An 11,396-nucleotide genomic window follows, 5' to 3' on the forward strand; every position below is an offset into this window, starting at 1 on the left:
CCGTGTTTCAGGGTGGCTGCAAGATAAGATGGTGGATCCCCTGGTGGATCATCATGGTCCCAGGGCTTATATACCTTAGGCAACTAAGGGACAGGATTTGTGGTATGTGTTACAAAGCAGCATCAAACTTGTTTTGACCTAACGGCAGGATTTGCAGTAAACAGTAGATGAAGTAGAACTCTTAGAGGCATTGTAGACTTAAAACTTGGCATCTATGCTTTACATGTAATAAGGGGAAAAACAATACCATGTTTATAAACTTTTTGAAAATGGCATCTGGCCAGTGGAATCTGAGGGGAAGACTGATGGGATGGGGCTGTTAGATGAGATTTTCCTCTTTGTGGGAGGATCGTTCGAAAAGAAATTCTCCTTATTTTTACCTGATTGAGAACATGAAGTTTGTAGCTACATCTGCCATCTTTTCGCTGTGAGGAAGAGCTAAGATAATTCAGAGAAGCAAACTCAGAATTCTAACATCATTAAGGGTGAATGAACCAACCCTGTAATTGCCAGCTTTGCACTTCTGGTTATGTGAGATAACAGACATCTAGTGCTGAATTCACTTTTAGTCAGGTATCAGCGGTTACTTGCAGCTGCTCTTCTGCCCTCGTGATCTGCCCGTCTCAGCCTCCCAAAGTGCTGGGATTACAGGTGAGCCACAGCGCCCGGCCTCAAGTGTTTATTTTTATACTTTCTTTTTTTGTATTAAGAAAAGCATGGGGGGCCGGGTGCGGTGGCTCACGCCTGTAATCCAGCACTCTGGGAGGCCGAGGCGGGCGGATCATGAGGTCAGGAGTTTGAGACCAGCCTGATCAACATGGTGAAACCCCGTCTCTACTAAAAATACAAAAATTAGCTGGGTGTGGTGGCACACGCCTGTAATCCCAGCTACTGGGAGGCTGAGGCAGGAGAATTGCTTGAACACGGGAGGCGGAGATTGCAGTGAGCCGAGATTGCGTGACGGCAGTCCAGCCTGGGCAACAGAGCGAGACTCTATCTCAAAAAAAAAAAGGGGGGGCAGGCACGGTGGCTCATGCCTATAATCCCAGCACTTGGGGAGGCTGTAGCAGGCAGATCCCCTGAGGTCATGAGTTTGAGACCAATCTGGTCAACATGGTGAAACCCCATCTCTACTAAAAATACAAAAATAGCCAGGCATGGTGGTGGGGGCCTGTAATCCCAGCTACTCGGGAGGCTGAGGCAGGAGAATCGCTTGAACCCAGGAGGCAGAGGTTGCAGTGAGCCAAGATTGTGCCACTGCACTCCAGTCTGGGCGAGAGAGTGAGACTGTGTCTCAAAAAAAAAAAAAAAAAAAAGACAGAAAGAAAAGCATAATTACTACAAATTACAAAGGACTAAAACCCAACTGGAATAATGAACGAATCACATCAGCCCAGAAAGCAGATACTCTCGTTAATATTATTATACAAGCTTGTTCAAGTATTTTACATTTTTTTGTGTGTGGCTTTTTTAAGTGTGATATCCTGGCACATAGTAAAGATAATGTACTATGAACATAAGCCAGATGACCAGTTTTGCTCTCTGGTGAGAAACAGGCTGTAAGTTATTCTCTGCCATCAATGTGGCTGAAGGTAGAGACAGGTGGGGGCTGGGGAAAATCCAGGGACCCTTTCACACAGGAGGTACTCTAGGGTTCCATCCAGGAGGGTGCCAGATAATCCAGATCCACTCTACTTAGGCTTTTGGCAAAAAACAATCCTCATCCTCCCTAACTAGTCACCAGTGATCCTTGCCCCTCCTCACTTCCAGGGCCTTCTGAGCAGCCTACTTTGTTTTGTAAATTCAATCATCAGGAAAGGGAAAAGAGCTATAATTGAACAAAACTTAAGACATGTAATAACTGTGATGGGCTCAGCACCTCTATCTGAGCTGGGGCAGGGCGGATGGCCCTTCTCTACTAGTGCATTTGCTTGTCACAAATACATTGGTCCTATATTCACGTGTCTTCAGAAAGTGAAGAGGTAAATTTGCAACATTACTCCTAACATGTTACAAAAACTCATTTGCCAGGCAGAGTGGTGCATGTCTGTGGTCCCAGCTACTCAGGAGGCTGAGGTGGGAGGATTGCTTGATCCCACGAGGTCAAGGTTGCAGGGAGCCAAGATCGCACCACTGCACTCCAGCCCAGGCAACAGAGTGATACCCTGTCTCAAAAAACAAAAAACAAATACCAAGAAGTCCACCCCCCACCATCGCCAGCCTCTGATGAAATGAAGTCCTCACTTCGTGCCCCAAAAGAAATTCCTCTTGCAGGGGTATCTGTGAAGAGAATAGGAGTCCCCTGGCCTATGGGTAAACTCTAGATAAGAGCAGCCTTTTTCCAGACCCCAAGGCTTCCCTGTGTCCCCAAACCCAGCAGAGGACAAACACTTAGGATTTTTTTTTTTTTTTTGGTGCTGGATACGGCACCGGGCTAAGTGAGCTGAAGGAAAGGGGTAATAAAGGGAAGGAGGACAGGGTCCAGGAGTTCAGTGTCTGGTACAGTGTGGGGCAGGCACCAGACTGGGTATGGAAAGGCCTCAGATCCCACCGTCATGGCAGAGACTAGACCCTCATCCTTGGTTCGAGACAAATTGAGATGGACTTCCTACATACGAACCACTGGGAGGGCAAAGGTGGAGAAAGGGCACAGGCTGAAAGCAATGAGGTGCTCAAGATAAAGGGCAAGCCCTTGTCAGCCTGGGATATTGTCTCCTACTCCCAACCTTTGAGTCCAATAGAGGAACCAGTTGAAAAGCAGAGCCCAAGACATTTCAGTAAGTCAGTGACAAGACCACAAACTTCTGTCTTGCCCAGTTCCCACTGAGAGTCGTGACAGTATCCGATACACATCCTACCTAGTCTGTGTGGCTCAGTCCCTTCATCACTGATTGCTTCTGAGGGCGGTCGACTCCAGCTGTTTCATTGTCATTCACATGCAGTCAGTGGCTGAAGAAAGGTATACTCTATGTCGACATAGACCTTCCTGCCACAGGGCTTCTCCAACTGGCAGAATTCCACCCAGCCCCCAAGCCCTCCTCATCCCTCATTCCCGGGTGGGCAGAGGTAGATGGCTTGCAGACGGGGAGATGCAAGATGGGGAGACTCCACCAGACCCTAGGAGGAGAATTAATGTTGCCTTTCTAGGGTCGTTTTTATACCTTTCTGGTCATTCAGGATGTTAACTAGGCTCGAGAAGAAGCACCATCTTAATCCAACTACAGTTGCAGGATTTGGGTTACTGTTTTTGTTGTTGTTGTTTTTTGAAAGGGTGGTCTACTCCTCCACACCTGTGGGCGTTTCTCGTTAGGTGGAACGAGAGACTTGAGAAAAGAAATGAGACACAGAGACAAAGTATAGAGAAAGAAAAGGTGGGCCCAGGGGACCAGCGCTCAGCATACAGAGGACGCACGCCGGCACCGGTCTCTGAGTTCCCTTAGTATTTATTGATAATCATCTTTACCATCTTAAAGAAAAGGAAGTGGCAGGATAATAGGATCATACTAGGGAGAAGGTCAGCAATAAGACATATGAATAAAGATCTCTGTGACATGAATAAGTTTAAGGAAAAGTGCTGCGCCTTGATACGCATATGTAAATATCTCCATAAACCTTTTTAGTGCATAAAGAGCAGCATTGCGCTAGCAAGTCCCACCTTTCTCAGTTTTCTCCTTTCTCAGTAAACAGAACATACAATACCGAGATGTTCCATTGCCCAGGGACGGGCAGGAGACAGATGTTTTCTCTATCTCAAAAGGAGACAGATGTTTTCTCTATCTCAAACTGCCAACAACCGCCAAGAGGCCTTCTTTCCTCTTACACTAGTCCTCCTTAGCACAGACCCTTCACGGGTGTCAGGCTGGGGGACTATCAGGTCTTTCCCTTCCCACGAGGCCATATTTCAGACTATCACATGGGGAGAAACCTTGGACAATACCCAGCTTTCCTAGGCAGAGGTTCCTGCGACCTTTGGCAGTGTGCATGTCCCTGGGTACTTGAGATTAAGAGAATGGTGATGACTTTTAACCAGCAAACTGCCTTCAGGCACTTGTTTAACAAAGCACACCCTGCACAGCCCAAAATCCTTTTTTTTTTTTTTTTTGAGACGGAGTCTCAGGCCAGGCTGGAGTGGGGTGGCCTGATCTCAGCTCACTGCAAGCTCCGCCTCCCGGGTTCATGCCATTCTCCTGCCTCAGCCTCCGGAATAGCTGGGACTACAGGCGCCCGCCACCTCGCCCGGCTAGTTTTTTGTATTTTTTAGTAGAGATGGGGTTTCACCGTGTTAGCCAGGATGGTCTCGATCTCCTGACCTCGTGATCCGCCCGTCTCGGCCTCCCAAAGTGCTGGGATTATAGGCTTGAGCTACCGCGCCCGGCCCCAAAATCCTTTAAATCTTGAGTCACCACAGCACATGTCTCTTGCAAGGACAAGGTTGGGGGTAGGGTCACAGATTGACAGCATCTCAAATACAGAACAAAATGGAGCCTCTTATGTCTACTTCTTTCTATATAGACACAGTAACAGGCTGATCTTTCTTTCTTTTCCCCACAGTTTTTTTAGAGACAGTCTCACTCTGTTGCCCAGGCTGGAGTGCAGTGGCGCCATCTCGGCTCACTGCAAGCTCCTCCTCCCGGGTTCACGCCATTCTCCTGCCTCAGCCTCCCGAGTAGCTGAGGCTACAGGCGCCTGCCACCACGCCCAGCTAATTTTTTTATTTTTGTTTAGTAGAGATGGGGTTTCACCGCGTTAGCCAGGATGGTCTCAATCTCCTGACCTCGTGATCCGCCCGCCTCGGCCTCCCAAAGTGCTGGGATTAGAGGCATGAGCCACCGCACCTGGCCTGGGTTACTGTTAATGTGTAACCTGGTTGGTTGCACAGGTCAGTGTGATGCTGAGCCTTTACCCTTAGGATGAGTCCCTTTTTTGTTTGTTTTTTATAACAAAGCTTTACTTGTTACATCATGAGGTTCTTATGTCCTTTGTGTTTCAGAGATGTAAATGTTTAGAGAATTGATACCTTTCCTGGAAATGAAATACTCTTTTAAGTTGTTAGGTATATAACTCTTGTTATTTATGGTGTATTGACCTGATTTGTCTATTAACATATCTGTATTTCATAAGTAGAGACTATTTACAAGACAAAATGCTGAAAATTACATAGAAAGTTATGTCTATCTCATAAATTTATTAATATTCATGAGTTCATCTCAAAAATTTAGTTCCGTGGAAAGTTCAATATTTCTGGAGAATTTGGATAACCTCCGCCCCCTGGGTTCAAGCGATTCTCCTGCCTCAGCCTCCTGACTAGCTTGGACTACAGGCACACACCACCATGCCCCGCTAATTTTTGTATTTTTAGTGGAGATGGCATTTCACCGTGTTGGCCAGGCTGGTCCCGAACTCCTGACCTCAAGTGATCTGCCCGCCTCAACCTCCCAAAGTGCTAGGATTACAGGCATTAGCTACTTCACCTGGCCATGATGCTTACCAGTTTTATTTCACTCCTTCCTGTTTACACATACAGAAACAAGAATATAATCTGTGCTTTATCAGCAGACATGTATGTCAACACTCCTGCTTATTTTGTTTCTTTTAGAGTTTCGCTCTTGTTGCCTAGGCTGGAGTGCAATGGCCTGATCTCGGCTCACGCAACCTCCGCCTCCCAGGTTCAAGTGATTCTCCTGCCTCAGCCTCCCGAGTAGCTGGGATTACAGGCATACAGCACCATGCCCTGCTAATTTTGTATTTTTAGTAGAGATGGGGGTTTCTCCATGTTGGTCAGGCTGGTCTTGACTGCCAATCTTAGGTGATCTGCCTGCCTTGGCCTCCCAAAGTGCTGGGATTATAGGCATGAGCCACCGTGCCCAGCAACACTGCTTGCTTATTAAAAACATTCACCAGTTTATATTAGAACTTTTTCTATTCTCTATATTCATTTTCCTCTTTTAAGTATCATTATGAACACTTTGCTTTGTTCTAATTCTAAGTAACCATAATGATTTGTTATTGATACTCAAAAGGTACTAATTTTGCCCAGTAAACCCCTTGGACAGGCTCTTCTTTTTTGGGGGGCGGGGAGCCAGAATCTCACTCTGTCACCCAGGCTGGAGTGCAGTGGTGCTATCTCGGCTCACTGCAACCTCAATCCCCCCAGGTTCAAGCAATTCTCCTACCTCAGCCTCCTGTATAGCTGAGACTACAGGCGTGAGCCACCACACCCTGCTAATTTTTGTATTTTTAGTAGAGACAGAGTTTTGGCATATTGGTCAGGCTGGTCTCGAACTCTTGACCTCAGGTGATTGCAAAAAGCCGGGCGTCGTGGCTCACGTCTGTAATCCCAACACTTTGGGAGGCCCAGGTGGGTGGATCACTTGAGGTCAGGAGTTCGAGACCAGCCTGGCCAACATGGTGAAACCCCGCCTCTACTAAAAATACAAAAATTAGCTGGGCGTGGTGGCGGGAGCCTGTAGTCCCAGCTATTCTGGAGACTGAAGTAGGAGAATCGCTTGAACTGGGGAGGCAGAGGTTGCAGTGAGCCAAGATCAAGTCAGTGCACTCCAGCCTGGGCAACAGAGACTCCGTTTCAAAACAAAACAAAAAACAAAACAAAACCCAAAGTGAAGTAGAGGTTCCTCTTCAAAGAGACGTTCCTCCCCATCTAATTAAAAAGAAATACCAACTTCTCCTAGAAGCAAAATTTATTCAAAGACCCGTGCTAACATTCTTAAATATCTGCTAGCTGTAATAAAGAAATCAATATACTTCGTGTTCTTAGCTCCCACAATTTAGCCTAAATATTTGCCCTGGCCTGCTTATACTGGTCCAAGCAAGCATTAGGTTATAGCCTGTTCCTTTTCCTTATTTGGAGGTGTTTTTTTTACCTTTCTCAGCGTCCTGCAAGTTACTTCCTCCTTCCTTTGTTCTCCTCTGCCTTTGCCTCTTGAAAAGTTCTAAGTCGCTAGCCAATCGGGACAAATACAGAATGTGAGGTCCAATTCCAGTGAATGGAAACCAGACACAGCAGTAGGGTGGACGTGCCAGGTTATAAATGACCCTGTCTCTTTTGTTCGGTGTACTCTTGTGGCAAAACTGCTGGTGAGTGTACCCTTTCTGCAGAAAGTAAAAATGGCCTTGCTGAGAAAATTAAATCTGTTCAAGTGCTATTTCTTTATGGCACTGGGGAACAAGCATTTCTAACATCCACCAGCCTCAGCCTCCCAAAGTGCTGGGATTACAGGTGTGAGCCATGGCACCCAGCCGTGCTGGCTCTTCTGTCTTTAAAACTGCTCTGCGGCTGGGCAAGGTGGCTCATGCCTGTAATCCCAGCACTTTGGGAGGCCAAGGCCAGTGAATCACTTGAGGTCAGGAATTCGAAACCAGCCTGACCAGTATGGCAAAACTGTCTCTACTAAAAATACAAAAATTAGCCAGGCGTGGTGGCATGTAGCTCCCAGCTACTCAGGAGCCTGAGGCAGGAGAATCGCTTGAACCCAGGAGGTGGAGATTGCAATGAGCCGAGATCGCCCCACTGCCTGCACTCCAGCCTGGGTGACAGATACTCTGTTCAAAAAAAAAAAGGCTCTGGGTGTTTCTGAAAGTATTATCATTGCCAGGCAGGAACAGGGTGTTCCAGATCCATCCTAATTTTTTTCCTGCCTCAAGGCGTGGACTCAACTGCTACTCAAGGAATCCTGTTTCCTTTTAGTGGAGTATTAAATATCTAGGTGCTGGAGATGTACATAAGAATTGTTGATGGGCAGCCGGAGGCAGCGGTTCACACCTGTAATCCCTGCACTTTCAGAAGCCGAGGTGGGTGGGTCATGAGGTCAGGAGTTCAAGACAACCCTGACCAACATGGTAAAACCCCGTCTCTACTAAAAATATGAAAATTAGCCAGGCATGGTGGTGCACACCTGTAATCCCAGCTAGTTAGGAGGCTGAGGCAGGAGAATTGCTTGAACCTGGGAGGCGGAGGTTGCAGTGAGCCGAGATGACACCACTGCACTCTAGCCTGGTGATAAGGTGAGACTCCATCTCCAAAAAAAAAAAAAAAAAAAAAGAATTACTGATGGGCACAAGTGCTACTGTTGCTGCTACTACTATTAGACCATTTTTTGGTGACAAAGTCGAAGACTTCATTTAAGGTTACTAAATTCAAACTATTCAGACTATTTTCAGTATGACAAACTACAGTGTGCTTTTCTTACTCCAACACTGATGGTCCACATTTAACTGAAAATCAGACTGGGCCAGGCGTGGTGGCTCATGCCTGTAATCCCAGCATTGGGTGGCTGAGGCAGGCGGATCACTTGAGGTCAGGAATTCAAGACCAGCCTGGCCAATGTGATGAAACCGTGTCTCCACTAAAAATACAAAAATACAATACTCCACTAAAAATACAAATACAAATTAGCCACCAACAGTGGTTGGGCGTCTGTAATCCTGAGGCTGAGGCACGAGAATCGCTTGAAACCAGGAGGTGGATGTTGCAGTGAGCCGAGATCTTGCCATTGCACTCAGACTGGTCTGGGCAACAGAGTGAGACCCTGGGTCAAAAAAAAAAAAAAAATCAAACTGGAGCTGTTTGTAAGAACCAGGAAGATATTCTTAGTCATGTGCGCTCAAACTTGCTTTTCACATTTTGGATTCTCCAAGACCTGAGTTTAGCTGGGGTTACCTCAGTTGCAGCAGAAACCTTCCATTTCCTCAACTCTTCCCGAAATAGCAAGACTTTATAGCTGTACTCCTTTTCCCTTGGTTATTCCTGTTTTTCAAGCAGAACCAGGTAATTTCCATGGTTAGGGCTTAAATATTGTATCACTGTTCGCTTCCCCCTTTCCTCCCCTTTTTCTTTCAGGCTTATACATTTGTTCTCCCAATAAACTCCTGCAAATTTTGACTTGAAAAGGCCCTCCATTGTTCAAATAAATCCTGCACAGTAAAGCAATTAAATTGTTTGCTTTCAGGCCATCCCACCGGGCTCTATTTTTCCTTCAGGTCAACATCTGATTGGGGCCTGGAGGTATTTTTTGTGGTTTCCCAAGGTACCATGAATGTCATGAGCATGTTTCCTCAGGGGATCTAGTAGTTCCTTTCTAGTCACTGGCATCTTTAACCATCACCAAAGGATGCTTTAAGTAACCATCTCAATCATTGCTACTCCTGCTCCTCTAGCATATCTTCAGAATTTCTGCAATCACTTTATAGGTAAATTTACATTTTTCACAATTAGATGCAATTTCTAGTGGATATTTGGGAGGTGGCGGATGGATTAAAGTCCCTTTCATCTCTAACTTGTCATGTATGTGGCTGGTTTGAGTGCACTTATTGACTAAATCTGTTTTCAGTTTTGAAAAACGATATGGCTGGGTATGGGGGCTCACACCTGTAATCCCAGCACTTTGGGAGGCTGAGGCAGGTAGATCACCTGAGGTCAGAAGTTAACCACATCTCTAGTAAAAATACAAAAAATTAGCTGGGCATGGTGGCAGGCACCTGTACTCCCAGCTACTTGGGAGGCTGAGGCAGGAGAATCGCTTGAACCCGGGAGGCGGAGGATGCAGTGAGCCGAGATTGCACCATTGCACTCCAGCCTTGGCGAGAGCGAGACTCTCGTCTCAAAAAAAAAAAGGAAAAATAAAAAACGGCAAAAGGACATAGAACTTAGGAGTTCAGGTTTGTAGTCTAGTTCTGGTTTCACCAATAAGTGTGACCTTGGGTGCTTTCCTTCTCAAATAAGCTAAGAAAGGAAAAGGGAATTTCCCAGTTCCTCTGGCTGCAGCTTTCAGGTTTCTTGCAACAATAAACTAGACCCTGCTTAGCGTGTTCTTAGGTTGAGAACTTAAGTGTTTAAATAAAAAACTGGTTCAAATTTGGGTCTACCACTTAACAGCTCTGAGACTGTGGAAGTTTTTTTTTTTTTCTTCGAGATGACTTTTTTTTTTTTCTTTGAGATGGAGTCTCACTGTCATAGACTGGAGCGCAGTGGCGCGATCTCTGCTTACTGTAACCTCCGCCCCCTGGGTTCAAGCGATTCTCCTGCCTCAGCCTCCCAAGTAGCTGGAATTAGAGGCACCTGCCATATTTTTGTTTTTAGTAGAGATGGGGTTTTACCATCTTAGCGGGCAGACCTGGTGATCTACTTGCCTCCCTAAGTACTGGGCCCTCAGCCTCCGTAAGTACTGGGATTACAAGCATGAGTCACGGTGCCCGGCTGGCAGTTAGACTTTCAGAGTCTCAGTTTATATAAATGTAGCTCCCAAACGTAACAATGAGGGTTAAAATTACCTATCCTGATGTCTAATGCATAGCAAACACTTGGTTAATTTTTTCCCCTCCTGTTAATCTCTAGAGTCTCCTGTCACTCTCCCTGCTCTAATACGAACTAAGTCCAGGTGTTTCTTAGTCTTTACTGGTCTTCTAATAAACTAGTTGGACTCTTAAGATGTAAATTATCTCCCTAGATTTCTTTTACTCGTTTGCTTGCTTGCCACTTTTACAGCCCAAACTACATTCTAGACAAGATTTCTTCAGTTAACATGCCTTTTTTCAATCCCCTCTCATCTGCTGACCAATTCTGCCTTTTAAAAACATTTCTGTGGGTACATAGCAGGTGTATTTATTTATGGGGTACAAGAGACGTTCTGATGTAGGCATTCAATGTGAAATAATCATATCATGGAGAAAGGGGTATTAGCCCCTCAAGCATTTGTCCTTTGTTACAATCCAATTACATTATTTTTTAATATACAGTTGACTATAGTCATCCCGTTGTGCTATCAAATAGATCTTTTTTTTGTACCCCAAACACAATCAAATTACCAAAGCCAAAGGTATTCTAGGTATAGGATTTCAAGTGACTCTTTCACGTGATGATGGACTTTATTTTTCCCCTCTACTTCTGTCCAAGGTAAGGACAGCAGAAATATTTGCCTCAATGCCTTGCTTGCAGCAGCAGCCCAAAGGCCACGCTGAGGTGGAGTTCCTTCCAACCTCCCAGATTTTACAGCTCCAAGAGAGCTGTAAAATCCTTGCACAGGGGAAAATAGAAACTGTCTTTCCCCATTATCAATGGAATAATGTAGTTCAGTCTACAACAAAGAGAAACATGAAAATATCATAGGTAGGATGTTTTATACACATGCCAGTCTGCCCCTTCAACTGGCTTTCATTTTTCAGTATCTTCTAATCATGGAAAGGCTAACACAATTATTAACTTTAAACAAATTTTTATTACACAAAGGTTGTCACATAATTGGATATTTCTCTGCTTTGTACACAATTATTCTCACTCTCCACAGAAAGGCTGCTTAACTTCTCATCTGGTGGTGGCAAGCACTAAAATCCTGATTTTAACAGAATAGTAGTAAAAATGCCTCAGTGATTTAAGTTGAAAG

This window comes from Macaca nemestrina, chromosome 11 (assembly GCF_043159975.1).
Source record: "Macaca nemestrina isolate mMacNem1 chromosome 11, mMacNem.hap1, whole genome shotgun sequence".
Taxonomy (NCBI): domain Eukaryota; kingdom Metazoa; phylum Chordata; class Mammalia; order Primates; family Cercopithecidae; genus Macaca; species Macaca nemestrina.